The following is a 24560-nucleotide window of genomic DNA, read 5'->3' on the forward strand; positions in this document are numbered from 1 at the left end:
ACAGGTGTAATTAGAATGGGAACTCGTGTAGGGACCGCCAGGCACTTTCAGTCCTGATTGCCTTGAGAGTCCAACCCCTGGGGCTTATGTCTCAGAGGGTAATCTCTCCTCAGGTGTGGTCATTTTATAGACCTGACATGGAGCCAGGTGCAGCTTAGATGCCTGAGGGCAATCCAGCTTGAGATGCCTCTCCTTTCCACCGTAATAACAAGTCCACCCCTTTTCACCTGGGTTACTCGGGGCACTTTTCCTCAGTCTGTTTCAGAGTGGCTCTAACAGCCATTGTTGGGGCTTCATTCTTTTGCCAGTTCCCCCCCACCCCCCACTTTCCTCCCCGTATTCTTTACCATGATATACCATCTGAGCCAGCTGTAACAGTATTTTAAAGACTGATTTGGTCCAAACGCTTGTTTTCATAAATTATGACAGATACCTGGAGCTGACTGAGTGAGAAATCTATCTTTCAGATTATTCCTCCCTCTGTACTTTTGGGATAAATGTCAGTAAACTTGCAGAGAGCCTCTTGTAGTCTATCTAGGAATTTATCAGGAGCTTTCTTCTCTCCCTGTTCTGTGTCAGCCAACTTAGCATAGTTTAAAGTCTTCGTGTGCACTCGCTTGAGTCCTTCAAGAATACACCTGGCAAAGTGGTTCTGATCCCACCTTCGTTTAGGCATGCTATAGTCACAGTCTGGCTCATCATGGGAACTGCTTGGCTCCCAGGAGGGAGGAGGGCTATTTTGTGTTCCCTCCTTCCCCATGTCTCATGCTTAAGCCATTCATCTCCAAAAGTAGTAGCTTCTCCCAAAACTCGAGTTCTCGAGTCAGGAGTCAGCATCTGTCCCAAGACATACGTTACATCTCTCCAAGTAAGGCCATAAAGTTAGTCCTGTAAAGGCTTCTATGAATTGGGACTGTTTCGGTTTCTACTGAGACTGAGGCAACCCCTTCTGGAAGGGTGCCCTGACTCAGCCTGTTTCATTGGGAGCCCCAGATACAGGGGCAAAGTAAGAGAAGAGGAGGCAGCTGAAGGTTTCACACCAAAATTTGCACCCTTAGGACATAAGTCTGGCATGTCTCGCAGCGAGATACAGAGCAACACATATGGCCTTCTACCCATTTCTCTTGTTTTCTGCAGAACTGATCTAATTGTAAAACAATACTATATTGAGACCCTTCAGCCGACCAGTCTTCCCCATCTTCCAAAGGATACCATGGTCATTCGGTATCAAAGAAAAAGATCAGGCATGTCTTTGTTAAACTCTGGGAATCAAATTTATCCCCGTTTGGAAAAAACCATTTTAAAGAGGTGGTTCTGGATCTGCTAGCTCTCATCTGTAAGAGAGAAAAAAGCAGCATCCACAGCCGTGGCTTCTTTCCACCAGAGGTGCCCCTCCCTGCTCTAGATGCGGCTGTAGACAGACGTTCCACCGAAGCTTTCCTTCCCTGGTTGGACTTAGTCTGTCCCTTACCGACACAGGTGACTTATCCGCCGCTCCCAGTTCAACCACCAAGCTGGGGTGGAGATGCACCAGGGTAGACCTGATGGCATCCCAGACTGATGTCCGGTTCCTCACCATTAAGACCTTTGTCTGATAGTCGTTCCTCCTCTGATGCCACCTGGGGTGGAGCAGAGTAGCTTTCCTGGAATGTTTCCCACGCTAGTTTTCTAGGGGAAGCATCCATGTTCCATGTGCCTGTGCACATTCCCGAATACAGTCCTGACCACAATAGAAGCTTTGAGTTATAAAGAGATGAACAAAAAATCCAAGATGCCTCTTCTGAGTGTCACCACACCAGTATATGTGATAGCAAAAGGGGGAGTGGAGGGTCAGCCAGTGAGGAAAAAGTGATTTCGGTCCTCAAGTTACTAGGGCCAATCCGTCCAGTTCATTCCCACAGATTCCACAAAAGCAATATCTAGGGAGTTGAGACACAAGCCGTTGGAGAGCTTTCTCTGGTCTGCTAAGAGCTAGCACTACCAAAGGAAGCCCACCACAATTCCAAGCTGACCAGATCCTGCAATTCCCGACCTGTGTATTCAAAAATCTCATGGTCACCAGCAAGGCTTCTACCCACATAGATCAGAGGCACAGCCATGACAAAGACTTACTTTTAGGACTCTGGACCCTGAGGCAGCCAGCCAAGAGAATGACCTCTAGCCTGAGAGACGTTCCTGGAACTAGAGCTCCGCCTTGCTCCCAAACGTGCTCTTGTAACTTCCAGCTCCTAGCAAGGCTAGGCGCTTCCATCCATATAGTTTGAGGTCTAAGTAAAAGTACAGAGTAACGGCATGGATCACAAGTCCCTTGAAAGTTTATGATCCGCCAGGTTAGGTTAGTAGTTCTAATTCCCCGGGCAATTATGGAATGGTCAAAGAGACCAGGAAAAGGGGACCCAGAACGGAAAATTTGGTCCAGGCGCATCGCCCATTTCTGGCCCTTCCCCTCGCAGGGATGTTGGGTGTCTCTTGGCATTGGGAAGTCGGTATATAAACCCTGACAAGGCTTCCATTTTGGGGTCTGGCTTCAGTCATTATAGGGCACCACAAAACCCCAGTGCAGGACTCATCACTTGCTTTGCACAGGACATGACATTCATTCACACAAGCACACCGCAAGATCAGTGAGACCTTGACAGGCAAAGAAAACCGTTTGAGTTGATCTTGTTAATTTTAAAGGGATGTTTAAAAAATGCGGAGACTGTCTCTTTCTCTAACAGGTGTTGGGGTCGATGACATGTTTATCATGATTTCTGCCTGCCAGAAGACCAGCCTCACGGATAGTATAAGCCAATGTCCAATGTCTATTCAAAAGTGGCAGTATCCATTACAATCACCACCATCACCAATGTCCTGACCTTCTATAAAGGAATTATGACCTCTCTCATAATAATAAAGAGAACCTGACCTCTTTCAGGTCCGTACAATACTTTTGCATTTATATAGGAACAATCCTGCTCCCTTGTTATTTTCATAACATCATCTGTTTTGGAGCATTTATGGCCATGGATGGTAAAAGAGAAGTAGTCTGTCTATGGTGGCTGAAGAAGCAGGAAACTTTTGACCAAAAATGTTCCTCGTTAAAAAAGTCCTTTTGCCTCCCAGGTAATTTTCTCCAAGATGAACATAAAGCTGATATCCATCCAATGAGTCTATTCCTTTTTCAATTTATTTTTTATTGAAGGATAATTGCTTTATAGAATTTTGTTATTTTCTGTCAAACCTCAACATGAGCCAGCCATAGGTATACAAATATCACCTCCCTTTTGAAACTCCGTCCCAACCCCACCCCTCTATGTTGGTTCAGAGCCCCTGTTTGAGTTTCCTGAGCCATACAGCAAATCCCTGTTGGCTATCTATTTTACATATGGAATCCAGTGAATCTGTTCTTTAGAGAATATTTTAGTCCTTTTCTCACAAGCACCGAGTCCAAGATTTTTGCAGTGCTCCTATACTTCGTACATCATAAGTAGTTTATATGGGTGTTTCTGAGTGCAGGAAGGTTTAGACCTCCGAAATTTGGTAAGTGATGACTCTTACACCACACAATATTGTAATGTAGAAGAAGACTATTTTTCAAGTTATGGTCCCAGGGTTATGGTTATCATTATTGAGATTCTTGACTATTGGGATAAAGACACTTGACTACTGGGATAAAAAAATTGGAAAAATGTCTGGCAGATTTTGAAAACAGTGAGTATGTATATAAAAATCTTACAGAGTTTTGGTTATGAGAATATATATAATATATGGAAAACCTCCATCAAGATATATGATAAGACAGCTTTTCTAAGCAATAAATGCACTTTTTAAAAGGAATTTCCACTTTTTCTGTATAACATTAATATTACATCATCACGGGAAATCATTTGTTCCCAGGCCTTCATTCAAACCATGACTATGTCTTCTTCAACCAATAAGAAACTGATGTTACACCAGTTCCGAGACATGGCCAAGAAGTGTGAAGTCCCCCTAATGGTATACAACCAGGTTTTCATATATTTGGATCAGTATTCTGCAATATTGTTCAAAATGTGACTGTTGCATCAACAGCAATGTTCATTGTTTCCTTATGGTTAATTCCTCATCCCCTGTGTTCCTTGTAGGTAACTTTTGCAATTGCTTCTGTGATTATGGGCCTCATGGGTTATATGGCCTTCTGGAATGTCAATCTCGATTCCATAGCCATGATTAATCTTGTCATTTGTATAGGGTTTTCCTTTGACTTTTCTGCTCACATTTCCTATGTGTTCGTTTCCAGTTCAGAGCCGTCAGTAAACTGAAAAACCATTGAGGCATTGTATCTGCTAGGCCACCCTGTGTTACAAAGTGCATTTTCAACAATAATAGGTGTGTGTGTCCTGTCTGCAGCTAAAGCATACATCTTCAGGACATTTTTAAAGATTGTTTCTTGTGGTGGTATTTGGAGCTGCTCGTGGGCTACTTTGTATCCCAGTATTCTTAACTGTTTTTTGAAAGTTGTTTGAACAATCACTAACAAATCAAAGACCAATTATAGAATTCCTGATTAGCCCAACCCAATCTGATGAAAACGCACCATTAAGAATAGTCAGTAATCTAAAAGCAAAGGCATGTTTCCTTGGCTTGGAAATACCGTTTAAAAATGTTATTTAAAATATCCCGAGAGAGGAGAGAGTAAGATGGCAGAGGAGAGGTGGACGTGGAGTACATCTCTCTCCACAGATACAACAGCAATATACCTTCAGACACAGAAGTGCATGCAGAACACCAGCTGAGAGTGGATAGGAGTACCTGATCGGTGGAAAAGAATACATAACCATGCAAAACTCTGTAGGATGAAGGAACCAGGGGGCAAAACAGGAGTGGGAGATCTCAGATGCCTATTCAGGACTACAAATGAGTGCCATTCTAATGATAACCCCCAAAATTAAGTTTCTGGGGATAAGATTTCTCAGGGTAGCTCTAAAGAGCCAACACTGCTTGGCAGGGGCTGTACTCCAAAATAGACAGGAGATAGATCTCCTGATCCCTGAACAAGGAGGGACTTGAAGCATCTTGAGTGAGACATGTTGTTTCTGGGTAAATATCTCCAGCTAAGTTAAAGAAAGTCTCACAGTCCTCAAGAAAAACGTTCAGACCCTACAGGATCTCAAAGAAGGAGCTGCAGAGCTCTCGGGGTGGCTACAATCTCTTTCTGGGGGATGGGGAATTTGGAGTTGGCTAATGCCCATACTAACCCCTGTTATTATTGATACTGCCTAGGATTGCTCCATGTATTATAGATTGTTTAACCCATTTTGTCTCAACATGCAATGCCAGTTCAAAAAGGATATATAAAATTACACCCAACCATGGAAAACATCACTCACCCTTAGATGAACACCATTATAAGGACTCTGAGGCTTCAGACTAGCAAGAAGGGAAGGCCCAGTGCCCCTCACCATCCCAACTCAGCAGGAAATAGCCAGAGAGAGCTTGACGCCTCTATTCCCTAAGAAATGGGCCTCCTATCTCTTGAGATGGGAATGTTAGTTAGAATAGGAAGAATAGGAAAAAGGAGTCCAAAATGGTGGTAGCTAAAAGACAAAGAAAGTCCCAGAATATTGGAAATAAAAGCAAAAGTAAACAAATGGGACCTAATTAAACTTAAAAGCTTTTGCACAACAAAGGAAACTATAAGCAACGTGAAAAGACAGCCTTCAGAATGGGAGAAAATAATAGCAAACCAAGAAACAGACAAAGGATTAATCTCAAAAATATACAAGCAACTCCTGCAGCCCAATTCCAGAAAAATAAATGACCCAATCAAAAAACGGGACAAAGAACTAAACAGACATTTCTCCAAAGAAGATATACAGATGGCTAACAAACACATGAAAAGATGCTCAACATCACTCATTATCAGAGAAATGCAAATCTAAACCACAATGAGGTACCACTACACGCCAGTCAGAATGGCTGCTATCCAAAACTCTACAAGCAATAAATGCTAGAGAGGGTGTGGAGAAAAGGGAACCCTCTTACACTGTTGGTGGGAATGCAAACTAGTACAGCCACTATGGAGAACAGTGTGGAGACTCCTTAAAAAACTGGAAATAGAACTGCCATATGACTCAGCAATCGCACTCCTGGGCATACACACCGAGGAAACCAGATCTGAAAGAGACACATGCACCCCAATGTTCATCGCAGCACTGTTTATAATAGCCAGGACATGGAAGCAACCTAGATGTCCATCAGCAGACGAATGGATAAGAAATCTATGGTACATATACACAATTGAATATTACTCGGCCATTAAAAAGAATTCATTTGAATCAGTTCTAATGAGATGGATGAAACTGGAGCCCATTATACAGAGTGAAGTAAGCCAGAAAGATAAACACCAATACAGTATACTAACACATATATATGGAATTTTAAAAGATGGTAACGATAACCCTATGTGCAGGACAGAAAAAGAGACACAGATGTATAGAAGAGACTTTTGGACTCTGTGAGAGAAGGCGAGGGTGGGATGATCTGAGAGAATAGCATTGAAACATGTGTATTATCAACTGTGAAACAGATCGCCAGCCCAGGTTGGATGCATGAGACAAGTGCTCAGGGCTGGTGCACTGGGAAGACCCAGAGGGATGGGATGGGGAGGGAGGTGGGAGGGGGGATCAGGATGGGGAACACATGTAAATCCATGGCTGATTCATGTCAATGTATGGCAAAAACCAGTACAATATTGTAAAGTAATTAGCCTCCAACTAATAAAAATAAATGAAAATAAAGTAAAATAAAAGACAAAGAAAGCAAAAAGCATGCAAAAGTGGAACAAAAGAAAATCTGAGGACCAGAGTAAGAACCTCAGGTGGGAAAAACAGCCCCCCTGGCTAGGCCAATTTCCATAGGGCAGGCGCAGGGGCAAGAGACAAATGTATAAAAAGAGGAAACCAAGATGGATCGAGGCCTCGCCTTTGGGATCGACCTGCTCTCACACCTCGAGGGTGTACTTTCCTTGGCTTGCTGAATAAAACTCTGAGCTATAAGCAAGCTGTAACACTCGTCCGCTGTGTTGCCAATCTCTGCTGTGGAAAGAGAGAACCAAGGAAATTACATATCTACATATTACACGTTATATCTACATTATATCTACATTATATCCCTGACATATCTACACATTATATTTATTATCACAAGAAAACAATTTTTAGAGTTTACTAATAAAATTGTTTTACCTGTAGCATGATACAACTGCAAATAATATGATTAGAAGCTATGCCAAGTGAAACAAGGGGACCACTGTCATAGAATTTGCCTCAAACTCCAGTTGTCTAGAAAGTCATGGAGAGGGCCTACCACAAAAATATATTCAGGTAAAGACCTTTCAGTTCTGATACTGTGTGTGTTACATATGATATTGAAACACTAAAGCTTATTGATTTGAACATTAAAATTCAGTTAAAATCAAAATATATGGATTATGATTTTAGAATAAGAAAGTAATGAAGATTTGCTTCTTCCCACAAATCTCTGGCATGCTTTTCAAACTTTCTTTCAAAAATCAAAAGTTTACAACTCTTGAATACACAAAATCTGAATCTTATATGAAACTGTGAAAGCATTAATAACTGTGACATTATGACTTTTTCTAAACTTCTATTAGGTTCTTATCTTTTACTATTTTCATTGGAGAAACACCATCTCAGAAAGGCCTGAGTATTAAAAGGCTTTTTCCAGAAGGTGTCTTCTCATTTTCACCAGTTTTACTCAGAGCATTAGGTTTTCCAGCCCAAAAATTACTGGACAGATAACAAGTGACTGGCACTCTGCTATAATTTACTTTTAAAATGCTCATCTTTCTTCCTCAAAAACATCATGAAACTGTTGTTTAAAGGTTTGTTTTTTTATTCCAATGAACTTCAAACAAAGTTCAGGGGGCTCGCAGAAACAGCAAAGGCTTAAACTGGAAGTAAGAATTGCAGAGTAATTTGACCAGAAAACCAAACTAAGCCTTGAAGATCAAGGTCTGTGCTGAACAGACCTCCCCTGAGAATGTACCACTTGTGTTTTTAACCATAAGGTTACCAAGGACTTAAGGTTTCTGGCTCCTTTTTTTAGGTCCTCTCTCTTTTTACTAAAAAATCATTGTCGTGCAGTTGCTTCACAGTGTTGTCAGTCACGTGCTCGGCGGAGTGAGTCAGTCATACACACGGCCACTCTTCTTCAGAATCCACTGTGGCCTTCTTCAGTAACAAAGTTGGATTAAGGATCAAATAAAGCAGAGCACACCTAGCTTTCAGTCAAGGACTCTATCTGATAATCTGGGAGTGCTGCTGCGATGGTCCTTGGAACAAGTCTTATCCTTCCCACCTTCTCCTGGCCTCCCTATTAACCCCAGCTGCTAGGTACCTTGATCTTCTTCAAGGCCAGACTCTTTTCGAGGCTGCCAACCTGCATCAGGAAATGGATCATCCACGCCTTGCTACGTTCATTTTCCTCTCCTTCACCTGTCTTCAGGTGGTACTGTAGCCGCAGGGCTTTGGCCTGGAGGAGAACCTGGATCAGCCCCAGACTCTCGCCTAAGACAGTTCGTCCCAGGATGTCGGCCAGGTAGACCACCTGACCGGCGAGGCTGTAGATGGGGAAGGTGATGGTTTTCAGGTTGAGGCCGCTGTCCCTTTTCCAGGCGAACAAGAGTGGGCTGGGGGGAGCCTGAGAACAGCCATTCACACCATGGACAGCAGCAGGAAGATGCTGGGGTGCGAGCCCACCTTCCAGCCCAGCTGCCTGAAGGCCCAAGACAGCGGTGGCTCCAGGCAGTTGGTGTGGCAGCGGGCCGCTGGGCCGGTCGGTTCTCAGACTGCGATACCTGCGGAGGTAGTGGAGCTTCGGCCGCAACTCGGGAGGGGGCTCTGCGCTCTGCCCCGCCGCCCAGCCAAGCTCGGTTCCTGGTCGTGACCCGAGGCCAAGCGCGGCTCAGGCTCTAGGCCAGACCCTGCGGGGAGACAGATCTCTCTCTCCAGGTCAGGCCCCGACTCTGACCTGGGCCCCTGGGACTGGACACAGGCTCTTGCCCCGCCTCCCGCGCTGCCTCCGGTGCAAACTTGAGGGATTAAGGCTCGTTTCCAGGAATAAAGACCAGGTTCTCAAACAGCACAGGAGATCAGAAAAGAGTTGTTGGACAGAGCGCCCCTCTCCACCCACCCAATGGTTTCCTGGAGAAGTTCCAATTGAGCCTGTTTGAACTTGGGCTGCTTGCACCTTAATGCTAGAGCGTCCTCGGCAGTCACATGGTAGCCTCAGTTCAGTTCAGGTCAGTCGCTCAGTCATGTCCGACTCTTGGCGACCCATGGACTGCAGCATGCCAGGCCTCCCTGTCCTTCACCAACGCCCTGAGCTTGCTCAGACTCATGTCCATCAAGTCAGGGATGCCTTCCAACCATCTCATCCTCTGTTGTCCCCTTGTCCTCCCACCTTCAGTCTTTTCCAGCATCAGGGTCTTTTCCAGTGAGTCAGTTCATTGCATCAGGAGGCCAAAGTATTGAAGTTTCAGCTTCAGTATCTGTCCTCCCAATGAATATTCAGGACTGATTTCCTTTAGGATGGACTGGTTAGATCTCCTTGCAGTCCAAGGGACTCTCAAGAGTCTTCTCCAACACCACAGTTCAAAAGCATCGATTCTTTGGTGCTCAATTTTCTTTGTAGTCCAAGTCTCACACCCATACATGACCACTGGAAAAAGTATAGCTTTGACTAGAAGGACCTTTAACGGCAAAGTAATGTCTCTGCTTTTCAATATGCTGTCTAGGTTGGTCATAGTGTTGCTTCCAAGGAGCAAGCATCTTTTAATTTCATGGCTGCAATCACCATCTGCAGTGAGTTTGGAGCCCAAGAAAATAAAGTCTCTCATTTCCATTGTTTTCCCATCTATTTGCCATAAAGTGATGGGCCACATGTCATGCTTTAACTAGCCCCAAATTTGTCCCTGGTGCCCATCTTCTCAGGATTTAGTTAATACAAGAAGCACTTCTTAAAGGTGAATGAAATGAGTGCTTATGTGACTCAGAATTACCTGGGAGAATCTGACTTGTTCACAGACACACATACTCACACACACACCTGCACACAAAAGGCACAGAATTTCCCTGTGTTCTAAGTGGCAGATTTTACCTTTGAGGGGATCATCCAGAAGCATAGTTCTCAGGTAAGGCTTTGGTGAACCTGGTACACATCATTTAGTTATTCTTTACAGACATAATGTTCTCCTTGTAAAAATTTTGAAGTAAATGCATAAAATAAAAAGTGGGACTAGAAGAACCCAAAGCACAGTCCTAAAACTTCCTTCTATCATGCTCCTCTTCTTAATGGAAGTGTTAAAAAGTGGGAGTTTATCCTTACAAACCGTTTTCTTTGCATTTGCAAGCAGGTCCACATATATGCAAGGGTATCTTTTTCATAAATATTATTGCACTGTGTATGTATCAAGCAGGTTCAATCCCTGGGTTGAGAAAATCCCCTGGAAAAGGGAAAGGCTATCCACTCCAGTATTCTGGCCTGCAGAATTCCCTGGACTGCATAGTCCATGGGGTTGCAAAGAGTCAGACAGGACTGAGCGAAAAAGAAAAAAAAAAGAGAAGAAAATCTCTGTATGTAGATTATATTTTTCACCAAATACATCAAAGGATCATAACGTGTGACTGTATATAGATTTATTTATGCTTTTGAGTTGCTTTATTTAGCCATAATGCTATTTAGAGATCTGGAGATTGTTTATTACCTAACTAATTTGCCTAGGATCACACTCCCATTGTTTTGTTTAGCCATGTGGCACATTGCATTTTGCACACTGATTAATTTCCATTGTCTCCAAAAGACAAACGCTTGCCTCACTTTTTAGAATCCCTGTTTCATGCTGGAATAAAAGATCAAATATCACAGTGCATAAGATTATGGCCTCAGATCATGTTCTCATCCTACGGAGTCCTGCTTTTATGGTATCAATACTTCCAAATCCTCATTCTCATAAAGTGAGCTAAGGACTCTAAAGTCAAATGCTCCTCCACACATCCAAGAAGTAGTTCTTGATCTTTAACTATCTGCATGATTGTACTTTAGGGCCCTTTACACAGAGAGGGAGAAAATTTTGGTTTTCCCCTACAAAATATATGTCTCCTTAGATATCGGATAAGTATCACCCTTTCCAATCAGATGTGCAATTGCTTACTGGGTATGGTGTTTCAGTTCTGTAAGATGAAGAGTTCTGGAGAAGGTGGTGGTGGTAATGGCTATATGACATTATGAATGTTTTGAATACATTCAATAGTATGTGTGCTCAGTCGCTCAGTCGTGTCCGACTCCTTCTGACCCATGGACAGGACCTGCCAGGCTCCTCTGTCCATGGAATTTTCCAGGCAAGAAAACTGGGGTGGGTTGCCATTTCCTTCTCCAGGGAATCTTCCTGACCACCCAGGGATTGAACCCACATCTCAATTAACCACAAATGAAAAAAAAGGAAAACCAGATGTACTGAATTAATAAATATCTTTTGTGGAGTTTTAAAAGGAAACATAAATACAAAATGTATGTGACTGCTCTAGGCCCTGAAAATAGAGGCAAAATAAATGTCCCATGGCTTATAGATCTGTACCATGCACAGATGTACATGTACCGTGTACATAGATGTACCGTGTCTTCTAGATCTGTTCTAGACACTTCTGCTAATCTACAAATGTTAGATTTATTCTCCACATTCTTTACAATGTGCTCCTGATTATAAAGAAATAGCAGAAATAAAATACACCCAACTTAATGTCAAAGTACTTGATTAAGTACACAAGAATTTCCTTAAAACATTCACATCTCCATGTGAGCAATTAGATAGGAATATATTTCTTCTGAGATGCAAAAAGCAAAAGAGAAAAGAAAAGATATTCCCATTTGAATACAGAGTTCCAAAGAATAGCCAGGAGAGATAAGAAAGCCTTCCTTGATCCTTGCAAGTGATCAATGCAAAGAAATAGAGGAAAACAACAGAATGGGAAAGACTAGAGATCTCTTCAACAAAATTAGAGATACCAAAGGAACATTTCATGCAAAAATGGGCTCAATAAAGGACACAAATGGTATGGACCTAACAGAAGCAGAAGATATTCAGAAGGGGTGGCAAGAATACACAGAAGAATTATACAAAAAAGATCTTCATGACCCAGATAATCACGATGGTGTGATCACTCACCTAGAGCCAGACATCCTGGAATGTGAGGTCAAGGGGGAAAGCATCACTATGAACAAAGCTAGTGGATGTGATGGAATTCCAGTTGAGCTATTTCAAATCCTGAAAGATGATGCTGTGAAAGTGCCGCACTCAATATGCCAGCAAATTTGGAAAACTCAGCAGTGGCCACAGGACTGGAAAATGTCAGTTTTCATTCCAATCCCTAAGAAAGGCAATACCAAAGAATGCCCAAACTACCGCACAAATGCACTCATCTCACATGCTAGTAAAGTAATGCTCAAAATTCCCCAGGCCAGGCTTCAGCAATACCTGAACTGTGAACTTCCAGATGTTCAAGCTGGTTTTAGAAAAGGCAGAGGAACCAGAGATCAAATTGTCAATATCCGCTGGATCATTGAAAAAGCAAGAGAGTTCCAGAAAATCATCTATTTCTATTTTATTGACTACGCCAATGCCTTCGACTGTGTGGATCACAATAAACTGTGGAAAATTTTGAAAGAGATGGGAATGCAAGACCACCTGACCTGCCTCTTGAGAAAACTGTATGCAGGTCAGGAAGCAACAGTTAGAACTGAACATGGAACAAAAGACTGGTTCCAAATAGGAAAAGGACTACGTCAAGGCTGTATATTGTCACCCTGCTTATTTAATTTATGTGCAGAGTACATCATGAGAAATGCTGGGCTGGAAGAAGCAGAAGCTGGACTCAAGATTGCTGGGAGAAATATCAATAACCTCAGATATGCAGATGACACCACCCTTATGGCAGAAAGTGAAGAGGAACTAAAAAGCCTCTTGATGAAAGTGAAAGAAGAGAGAGAAAAAGTTGGCTTAAAGCTTAACATTCAGAAAACTAAGATCATGGCATCTGGTCCCAACACTTCATGGGAAATAGATGGGGAGACAGTGGAAACAGTGTCAGACTTTATTTTGGGGGGCTCCAAATTCACTGCAGATAGTGACTGCAGCCATGAAATTAAAAGACGCTCACTCCCTGGAAGGAAAGTTATGACCCACCTAGATAGCATATATAAAAGCAGAGACATTACTTTGCCAACTAAAGTCCATCTAAGTCAAGGCTATGGTTTCTCCAGTAGTCATGTATGGATGTGAGAGTTGGACTGTGAAGAAAGCTGAGCGCTGAAAAATTGATGCTTTTGAACTGTGGTGTTGGAGAAGACTTTTGAGAGTCTCTTGGACTGCAAGGAGATGCAACTAGTCCATCCTAAAGGAGATCAGTCCTGGGTGTTCATTGGAAAGACTGAAGCTGAAGCTGAAACTCCAATACTTTGGCTACCTCACGCGAAGAGTTGACTCGTTGGAAAAGACCCTGATGTTGGGAGGGGTTGGGGGCAGGAGGAGAAGGGTACAACAGAGGATGAGATGGGTGGATGGTATCATCGACTAGACGGGCATGAGTTTGAGTAACTTCCAGGAGTTTGTGATGGACAGGGAGGACTGGTGTGCTGCGATTCATGGAGTCGCAAAGAGTCAGACACGACTGAGTGACTGAAATGACTGACTGATTGATACTTCTTCTGACAAAGAATTTTAACCAAAAACTGGTAATAGTGACTGTACTGCCCAGAACCAAACTAGGAGGATAGGGCACAGAATTTTGGATCCTGAATTTCCCCATGGTACAAATACAGGAAAATCATTCCCTTACTGGACCAAGGCCTGTTCAGTCACCTCCTAAACAGGTGTGTAAACTGTTCTCCTTTCCCCTAGTCTGGCTCACCTCTCCTGTCACCTTCATGACCACCATCCTCCCTCTCAATCCCACCATCCACTATCCACATGGAGGCCACAAACATGCCACCACCAGCCCCCCATGCTTAAAAATCTCCCCTGGTGTCGCCTTCGGCCTGCTCACTAAGTTCCAGCCACACTGGCCTTTGGGAATGACCAGGTCCCTGGGCATCCCACCCACTTTCAAGACTCAGGGCCTTTGCACATGCTGTTTCCTCCAACAAGAATGCCCTCTGCCCACAATTACTTCCTTGCTAAAACATGCTCTTTCAGGCTCCAGCTGAAATGTCTCTTCCTCAGAGAGAAGTTCCCGGATTTCTCAATCTACTGATGTTTTCAGGACATGCTTCTCTCTCCAAGTGTGGTGTTTTCCTTTACGGCAGGTACTCTGACCCGCTTTACCTGCCTTTAACATCTGCCTTCTGCATGACACTGCTGGGGGCCACAGGGGCAAACCTCTTGATTCTGCTGTTTACAACAGAAACACCAGAGCCCTTTATCAGCTCATAACTGCTGAGTGCATATCTGTTGCAGGAACAAATGAAGGACTTGGGAACCTGAGTGCAGGACTTTCCATTTCCCTTACATTTACTGCAGACCTCTTGCACATCAGTTCCTCGTTTATCAGCATCTATCCTTAAACAGTCACTGCAAAGTGTTCCTACTGTTCTGTGTCCTCCACACACCCTAACAGCACGCTACTGATTTCTACGCCCAACTAACTGATGAAAACACTACCGAACAAGGCCAGGGACGAAATCTCAAGTTGCAGACCTACTTCTCTCCAGGATGAGCTCTCAATAACTCATTTTTCCTCCAGCAGTCAGTAGACTTGCGTCTTATTCTTCACTCAATCACAGGTCCTCTGAAGTCTGTCATTCAGCTCAAATTCTCCTCTGTGCCCACTCCCATGCTTGGCTCTAAACAGTCCACAACTCCAGAGCCCTCTAACCTACCAAGCTGTAGTGTTCTGCAGCAGGAGTTCCCAGCCCACTTCACTCAAGCTTTTGGAAGTCGCTGCTACTCCTGCTAAATTTGCAAACTGCCTGTTCTCCCTTTAAACCCACTAAGGCCTCACCTGATGAAAACAAGCAGTGGAAACAATACACTTCACTTGTCAGGTCTGTTACTTGCTCCTGGGTCATCTCTTTTGGATCCACCCTAATTCCTTTTAAGTCATACCAGTCAATCAAGAAGTATAAACGCCTACCATGTTCCAAGCACTATTTGGTCCCTAGAGACATAACAATCATGAACACAAATTCACTCACACTGCCCCCTCCTCCCCTGGGCCCTGAAGGAGGGAAGGGCTGAACACAGATGCCCGGGGGCACAGCCAGAGGCTATGGGCACCACCCACGGGCTGGGCGGTAGGCCTAGGGAGGCCAGAGAGGGGAGACAGCTCCAGGCAGAGGAGCGTCCTGTGTGAAGGTGGCCCGAGACAGACCCTCGGCACAAGCCCCGGGACTCAGCACAGGATTTTAGGCTGGACAGTGACAACTGAATCAGGGGCTGAGGCTGAAGGGGCTTTCCAGGCCCAGTACCAACCACAAACACCCAGCCCTTCGGGGCGGTCCCTCCCATCCCCTCTCACCTCCTTCGCCAGGCCCTGGAGCCCGATGGTCTGGCAGACCAGGGCCAGCTCCTGCTCTGTGAGGTGGCCGCTGCTGCCCACACCCAGCTCTTCCCAGAGGCCCCAGACCCGGCTCTCGAGGGTGCCGAAGGAGAGGTTGCCGGGCTTCTGGGGGCTCCCAAAGACCTCGGAACCCCAGGCTGGTAGCTGGCCTGAAGCAGGGGAAACACATCAAGGCGGTGCTTCACTCTGAAATCAGATGGACTGACAGATGGGCAGACAGACACATGGGAGAGTCAAGCTTCCGATGGTGGCTACACGAGGCTCCCCGTGCAATTCTTCCAACTTAATTCTATGCAAAATTTCACAATAAAGGGGGGACTCTGCTGCACATGGGGAAGGCATTTTCTGAAGGGAGCCTACAGAAGCTGTAGCCCTAGGAGCATACCTACAAGCTTTGTACTTAGAATAACAAGTCCAGGTTTAAAAAATTAACGTCTAGAAGGTCTTCAAACCTGCCCAAAGCAAAGAGCACAGTCCAACAAAGGCCAATGACCCTGTCCCTTGGGCAGCCTCTCGTCCTGGTTTCATCTACCTGTTTGTTCTTGCCCACATATATTTTGTTTTTGTAATATTTATTTGACTGCTCTGGGTCTTGGTTGCTGCAGGTGAGATCTTTTCAGTTCTGGCATGCAAACTCTTAGTTATAGCATGGGGGCTCCAGTTCTCAGACAAGGGATGGAACCCGGGGCCTCTGCGATGGGAGTGCAGAGTCCTAGACAATAAATCACCGCAGAAGTCCCTGGCCCAAGTATTTGAAGGCAAATCCCAGCTGCCATGTTCTCACCCCTGAGTGTTTCGTATGCACTCCTGACCCCAGTGTGACGATGGCCCTACAACCCAACAACGACGTCCCAGTTCTCTACCCAAGTCTCCGAACGGCTGATTTCTTCAACTCAGCATCAATGCAGAATCCTCCCTGTGTGTGTGGTTACTCCCCCAGAGTCGCTGGATCACCTCCAGCCCTCCCCCCAGTCGCCTTCCTCCTGCCCTTCCATCCCTAATATCTCCTGTAAATTGGAACTTAGTACAAAGATCTAGTTTGGATGCAGGTTGAGTATTATCTTTTTTATTTTTTTCTCCCATCAAAAATGCCCCAAGGTGGGCTGTTTCCATACCACCACACGTCAGGAGCCACAGGGGTCTTTGAGATGCAGACTCAGCAGCAAGTCTGGGTGACAGACAACAAAGTTTCATAGCCTTTCTAGGTTAGCCAGGTGGCTTACTGAGGTTTATGAAGCTTTGCCAGAGAAACCCCCTTTGGGAGAGGACAGACCTTGGGGTGGCCACAAAGAGCTCTCTTGAGATAAGCAAGGCTTCAAAGCAGAGCTCCCTCAATGCCCAGACTGCACCACCCTGCCCAACACAGGACGAGGGTCCCCTGCACCTGACCAGACCCCGGCTCTCGGTCAGTGGTCTGGAGCTCTCCAGAGAGGAGTCATCTTGGCGTTTACTGTGATAATCCAACTAATAACCAAAAAGTCCTTTCCTGAGGAATGCTAGGCCTCCTTGCTCATGAATGATGCTGTATATCAGTTTGAGGAAAACACAAGGGGAGGGCCACTTCCAAGACCCCTTCCGGCTTAAAACATCTGAATGTTCTAGGTAAAAATGGAAAAACAGGACTTCTCTGATGGTCCCATGGTTAAGACCATTTGCAATACAGGGGACTCGGGTTCGATCCTTGGTCAGGGAACTCAGATTCCACATGCTGTGGAGTAACTAAGCCTGTGCCCTGCAACTAGAGAGAAACCTGAGCACTGCGATGAAAGGTCCCAAATGATGTATGAAGATCCTGCAGGCTATAGCTGAGACCTGACAGCCAAATAAATACATGTCAATTTAAAAATTAAATGAATAACTAAAGGCAGAAACCAAAAAGAGGGAAAAGCAATTCTGATGCCAGGGTGTGTTCTCAGGGCTGGCAGAGAAGGTAATTCAGTCCTGTAAGTTCTGACATTAGTGTTTGTTCATGAGTGTCAGTTCTAACCTGGATGGAAAGAAGAACCCCAAGCTTTTCTGGGCAGAGAGCCCAAAATCACTCAGTGAATAACCTCCCCGGAGCCTTTCCTCTCGTCCCCTGGATTTACTCTGAGTCCAGTTAATTTAGGAAGTGATTTTTGGACACAGAGAGGTCCATCTGCTTCATCCAGTAGCACAGACACATGGTTCATTCGCCTGACGTCCCCAACCTCAGCCCTGAGCCAACAACAGCCTCGGCCCTGAGGACCAAGTCTGGACGGTGCTCAGCACCAGTGCAGACCTCTCACTCAGGAGAAGCCCCAGGTCAGTTCTGGCCTCCCGCTGGAGCCGCGGTCCTGCACATTCTGCCCTGTGACTCACTCTGGTGAGAGGCGTCCTTAAGGAACCCACACACCCACATGCTGGTGCACCCAGTGTTGCTGAGCACACCTGTGACTGCCTTTCGGGAGATCTGCCAGGTTCGGGACCAGAGCCACCTTTCGCCTTCCACATGGGGCACAGTCAGGGCCTCTGGTGAGTGGGCAGGCTGCTAGCCCAGGCCCTGCACATTAGGAAGGAGTCCCCTGGCCCATGCCTGCTGGTCGCGAGGATCGCTGTGACCCTAGCCAAGCAACTAGCTGCTCTCTTAGCCAGCGGCCCCTGCCCAAGGGTCTGACCTCAGGAATCTCAGAGAGACCACCCACACTGGGCACCTCCCAGGAAACTCTCCTTCGCTGGCAGCCTGCTGCCTGACAGCCCAGCACTGACCACAGGGGCATCACCACAAGGCCAGGCTTTACCTTGGGCTTCAAACAATTCATTCTGAGGCTCCTTCACTCTGTCGGCTTCTTCATCATACTTGAGACTCTGTGGAAAGTAAGAAAGAGGACATCAGCCACGATTAACCCGCAGGGGGTGGACTGCCCCATGGATGTTCTTTCTGACATGAAGGCCCGAAGGCTCCCGCAGTGGACAGCTCAAGGAGTCTCAGTCAGGGCCCCAGAGTCCGCGGGGACATCCATCACGAGTCTGCCTAGTTGTGCAGGGTGAGCCTTGGTCCAAGTGCTGGGCGCGGGTGACCGTGGCTGTGGCACACCTGCCCTTTCTACCCTCAGCCGATTAACCTTCCCTCCTCCTGCAGGCCCGGGAGAGGGGGTGATAGTGAAGAGGGCATGCCCCGTGGCCCCCGTTTCTGAAAGAGGATGCTCTGTGGCCAGAGCTGCCCTGCAGATAGAGAGACACAGAGACACCTTAAAACCGAATGTAGGTCCCCAAATAGCTGCTCTTCCAGCGATGAGATGCCCTCTCCCATCCTCCGGTGTCATGTCATGTGAGCAGTGACTGGGAGAGGTGCCCGGGGGGGTCCACCGACCTCCACGCTTTCCAGGGACGCGGAGCGGCAGAGCTGGCTCCTTGCACTGGGTGTGACCGGCTGCTCCGGTAAATCCGGGGCTCCACCTGCAGTGCACAGGGCTCGGGCTGGCTCCGACGGCCGTACCACTTAGAGCCGCTCACGTCCTTTGAGGGCACAGCCCGGGAGGCAACTGGAAAGAAAATGGGAGGCACGTGAGGTCTTTAAAACAGACCCTGGACCCACTTGTGCTTATGAAGATGCAGATTCAGAGATGCGATCTGGCTCTCGGGGACAGAGGAAACGTCAGAAGAACACAGGGAAGGGCCAACGTGGGGCTGTGGCTGAGACAGCTAGGCTGGGAGACAAGATTTTCCATCATCAAGTCTAGGTGTTGTTTAAGTGTTTCCAAGCAAAATAGGCTTTTCTTATGTGTTAGAAAACTAATTCAAAAATCTAGATTTTTACACAAAGAAATAACCTTCCAATAATCCAAGTGCTCTAGAGACCAGAAGGTGATTTCCCACCCACCCGACCCCACTTCAACACAGCACCCCACCTGGACAGAACACAGAGGGCAAGGACCTCAGCACAGCCAGGCAGGCTCAGACTCCGCATGAGTCTATAGTCAGGGGCAGAGGCAGGTGTGGACTTCAGCTAGGGTTTCTTGAGACTCCCTTAAGCCCTAATACACCCCTGCACTTTCTTCTTTCCTTCTTACCTGCCCGCATCTGCGGAGCAATGGGGACTCCGCAAGTAGAGAAGAAACGACACTGCCTCTGCAGGAATCTGAGTGGCCAGAGAGACTGGGGAGTGGGGGTGCGGCCTGGGCTGTGACCAGGAGAGAACGCGGGTTTGGAGGGGACGAACCAGAAGGGGCCAGCGGGAGAGAAAGGCATAGGGTCCCAGGAAGCAAGGCCAGGCCAGGAAAACAGACCGTTTCACACAGGTGGGTCATGGTCCCAGGGACCAAGTACCATCTCCCTTCTCTCCTCCTCACCCGAAACTGGCCCGCAGCCCCTGACCATGGGAGCATCAGAGGAGGAGGCTGGGTCCAACCGGGCCTCCAGGAGAAACAGTGATGCCAGCGATGGACAGAAACTGAGGACAAGGAAGGAGTCTTGGGAGGAAGATGCTGAGTTCCATGTGACAGAGGACATCTAGGGCAGGAGGACCATGTTCCTGGACCCTGTGAGCTTATCACGGGCAGGGCCCGGCCCTGTACACTCTCCCCATGTGGGAACTCCCGGGGCTGCTGGAGAGGAGGAGCCGTTCCCACTGACAGGGAGCAAACGGGAGGCTTGAGCACCCCATGCAGGGAGCAGGGGCCTGCATGCAGGCTCCGCACCTGCTCTGGTTTCTGTCTACACACAGGCTGTGGCTGGTTGCTGAGCGGGGAGCAGCGGGAAGAGAAAGGCCATGTCAGGTGGGAGTGGGCATTGGGGACACACTCGGGAAACCAGGTGCGCCTGACAGCACGCGGACCCCTGTCTGGGGCTCAGCCACTCGCCGATCACTGCAGGTCGTGACCCAGCACCACGTCTGCACCCTTGGCCTCAGTGGGCTCCTGCCTCTCCCCTCCTGAGATCCCCTGGTCCGTGTCCAGAGGCCCACCTGCCCTTGATGTGGTGTCCCCTTTCTTCATGGTTTTGGCTGCTCAGCCCTTTCCTCAGAGCAACAAGACATCCAGAAATCATACACATTAGGCCCGGTTAATAATGTTCTCTGAAAGTGTCACCTCCTCCCTCCACCAGGGGGAAATGCGTCTCTAGGAACGTGTCGACGAGGCAAGTCAGGCCAGGAGGGGGCAGCATCTCACCACCCACAAGGGCACAGAGCTGCGGCCTCTCAGTGGGAAGGTCCAGTCCCCACCTGTTGCCCAGACGGCCGCAGACCACAGGGTCAGCCGCGCCTTGTGCCTCCTGTGTGTGAGTATTTATTCATAGGAGCAGAATGCCAAACTCTACAAGTGAAAAATACATTGGTTTGGGATCTCCCTGGTGGTCCAGTGGTAAGGACTCTGCGCTGCCAATGCTGGGGGCAAAGGTTCAATCCCCAGTCAGGGAACTAATATCTCACTATGCTGAGCGGCATATCCAAAAGATTAAACAAGCAAAAAACAAAACAAAACAACAAGAATATTTTGGTTATGTGTTCTGTGATGGCCTTCACTGAAAGAGCAGAACTACTGAGAAGCAGAATGTTCTTGAAAACCCCAGGCATTTGGCCCAAGGGTGCCACGCACATTCGTGGAGCACATGTTCCCAATCATGGCAGGAGACAGTGGGAAGGACCAGCAGGCAGATTAGAAAGCGGGAGAGAGGGATGCTGTGGACTGGCCGGGGAAGCAGGGATGAAGCCCATGGGAGAGACCAGGAGGGTGGCCCTCATGGGAAGCACACAGCCGCGGAGGGTGGGTGCAGGGCTTGCTGGACTCTCACAACAGGGGCCGCCCGTGTGCACCAGCCCTGGCCAAGCCACCTCAGGCAAGCCTATGACTAACCCACCGACTGACTGGGTAATTGAGGAAAGTTCTGAAAATTGAAAGAGAAAAGCAACACAGAACAAAACGGGGGTTGGTAGGGAACAGTACCAGTCATGAAGAGGACACAAGTTACCACACACAGGAGTTCCAGCACAGAAAAGGGAGCGATGACACGGGCGTGGCCTTTCTCAGGCACCTTCACGTCCAGGGTCACAGGATCACACCCCAAGTTGGGAAAGGCAAGTGGCCTTCTTCCCACCTCAGGGAAGAGAAACCTGAGACAAAGCAACCAATGACCGGACCCTTCAGGTCCCACGGCGGCCGCTTATAAGCTGGCTCCGCCCCCTGGTCAGACTTCTCCCCCGGTCAGACTCCTTTCCCATCAGGCTCCACCACCTTATCAGACTCCTCCCCTGTCAGGCTCGTCCCCCTGGTCAGACTCCACCCCCTTATCAGACTCCGCCCCTATCAGACCCCGCCCCCTTATCAGACTCCTCCCCCGACAGGCTTGTCTCCCCCAGGTCAGGGCTCCCAAGTGGCTCCAGCAGGGGGCGGTGGGACACCAACCGATTTCAGCCCCAGGGGAGGCCGCAAGTGCTTCCTCAAGGGCCTAGCTCCAGACGAGAAAACCTCACCTGAGTAATGGGAACGATCAGCCACAGGATTTCAGGGGTGGGGGGCGCTGGGGGGCTCACTGGAATCTACATGACAGGTACGTAAGCCCCAAACCTCCCAATGGCACCTCCTGCCCCAGTCATGCACCTGCTCCCGACCAAGGCCCCTCCTGGGGTCTGGGAGCAGACCAGGGGCTTGTGCGGGTCAGACACCTTGAACCCCTGCCCCGTGGGGGAAGGAGGGACCCGCTGGCCACTGCACTCTCCCTCCCAGCACTGCTCAGATGCAGCCTCCACCGGTTATCCGGCCAGAGAACAGCAGGCGCTGCCAGCCAAGGAGTTGGCCCATCTTCTAAGGAGCACGTCCACCATCACCTTCCCACTGGACCCACAGGCCACACCTCCAAGCGGGCCTCCCTTCAGAATTCTCCCTCCACTCCTGACCAGTATCAAAGCCCCTCTTCACTTGTTTTGAAATATTACCTTTGTTCCACTGACCCCACTGGAAACCAGGATTCTAACAAGTCCGAGGAGCACAGAGCACTATTGTCTGAGACAGAAGACAGGCGGAGGGCTGCCTCAGCTGGTGGCATCCTGCTTGTTCCACCAGCCTCCCAGCATGGCCAGCACCTTACACCTGCATTGCGCCTTGGATGATCAAATTCTTCCACCTCTCCACATCCACTTTATCTTGTCTACACCGTTCACTCTAAGGACAGCACTAGATATTACTTGGCATTTGTGAGATTGTGACTTACAATAAATATGAATTTGGTCTTCCTCCCATCCCTTGCACAGCTTCTAAAACCCTCGAATTTCCAAAGTGATGAGAGCAACCACACCCAAGTTTATGCTTGGTTTATAAGCTGACTTTGAGAACCACACCTTGAGATGGGCTGGTTGCCAGGGAAACCAACGATGTGATTAGAGGTTAGTACTTTCAGCCCTACCTGACCTCTAGGGAGGTCAGAGGCTGGATGTTGAATTCAATCACTGATGCCCCATCACTGGATCAGTCATGACTGTGTAACGAAGCCTCCATAAACCCCGAAAGGACAGCATTCAGAGACCTTCTGGGTTGGTGAACAAGGGGAGACTGGGGAAGAGTGAGCCCTGGAGAGGGTGTGGGGCCTCTGAGCCTCTTCCCACAGCCCATGCACCTCTCACCCTGAGTTACATTCTTTGCAATAAACCGCTGATCCACTAATGGGTTGCCCTGAACTCCTCTAGCAAATTAACTGAACCTGAGGAGGCCGTGGGCACCTCTGATCTTTAGCCAGTGGGTCAGAAGCACAGGTGACAAGCTGGACTTGAGATTGTTGTCTGAAGGCATTGCTGTCTTAGCCTGTGGGGTCTGCAGCTGTGTCCAGGGGCATGGTGTCAGAATGGAGTTGAACTGCAGGACACCCAGCTGGTGTTGCCAAATGGCCTGGTGCGGGGGAAATTACACAGATCTGGTGACCAGAAGCGCCAGGGTATTCACAGGATTTTGTGAAGTGCAGAGGAAAACACGAGAGTTTTTCCCTTACAGAACCATTTAACAAATAAGGAGCCCAAAGAAGAAAAAAACCCAGGTGCTGCAGTCCATGGTCCCAGTCCATGCATTGGGGGATCATAGACCTGCTGCATTGTTCAGGTACAACATCACATTCCAGAAGTCACAGAATCACAGAAAGAGACGAAAAGAAGACCACAAAGGCCTCTTCCCTGACTCCATAGACCCACTGTCTTTATCTGAGGAGGCAAGACCAGCCTGTGATGACAACACAGCCCCGAAACCATCCGTAAATTCCTCGAAGTTGACCTGTGAATTTGAGAAAACCGGTCAACACTGCTTTCGACAGGCCACATACATAACACACTGGCCTTTGGTGTTTTCTCAGATCTTATGTTGCCTTCAGCACTGAGGACATTTTTTCAAATGTTTACTTAAGGTTTGAAAAACCTGAAGATATAGAGAGGCAATTAAGCCCTTCACCAAAAAAACACAAACACCTAAAAAAAAAAGAAAGAAAGAAAACAACTCCATAAAAGGAAATTAGATAACATAGTTAGAAAACAGTGCAGAAAAGAGGCGTCTGATGATCACAAACATTAGCACATAAAGAAATATCAATGTCTTCACTACCCACCAAGAAAGAGAACATGCTAGCACCTAGGCTAGTCCTCCACCAAGGTTTCTTTCCTGATTAAATCCCCTGCCCCTACACTGGGGGAAGAAAAAAGCTCTGAACACTCACACGTATGTCTTAAGAGATTCTCTGGAGTATTCGCACCTAAGAATGGGATTGCTGGGTCACAGAATATACCTTTATATCCTCTTGGTAAATTGAATCTTTTGTCACTATACAATGCTGACCCTCTTCAGTTCAGTAATGCTTTTTACCCTCGAGACTAGCTTTCTTATGGAGCTTAAAAGTTTCATATCAACCAGTTTTACACTCTTCAGGGACAACACAAAGCCTGTCTGATAATTTGTGCCTTGCTTATCATTTATTTTAACGCCTTACAAGATATTTTTGTTTTTATATAGCCAATGTTCATTTAGAATTATT

At 47.3% G+C, this 24560-nt stretch overlaps 2 protein-coding genes and 1 pseudogene across 13 annotated transcripts in view; 2 read left to right on the forward strand and 1 right to left on the reverse strand.

The window, feature by feature from the left end:
* LOC122447871 overlaps positions 1 to 3592 on the forward strand; it is a 318875-nt pseudogene extending 315283 nt beyond the window's left edge.
* The window catches only part of LOC122447860 (ankyrin repeat domain-containing protein 26-like), a 578892-nt gene that overhangs the window by 334784 nt on the left and 219548 nt on the right, over positions 1 to 24560 (reverse strand). The window lies entirely within an intron of this gene.
* The window catches only part of LOC122447862 (ankyrin repeat domain-containing protein 26-like), a 378001-nt gene that overhangs the window by 235641 nt on the left and 117800 nt on the right, over positions 1 to 24560 (forward strand). The gene's annotated exons all lie outside the window — the stretch shown is intronic.

The sequence above is a fragment of the Cervus canadensis genome, chromosome 10, assembly GCF_019320065.1.
Source record: "Cervus canadensis isolate Bull #8, Minnesota chromosome 10, ASM1932006v1, whole genome shotgun sequence".
In the NCBI taxonomy this organism is placed as follows: Eukaryota; Metazoa; Chordata; class Mammalia; order Artiodactyla; family Cervidae; genus Cervus; species Cervus canadensis.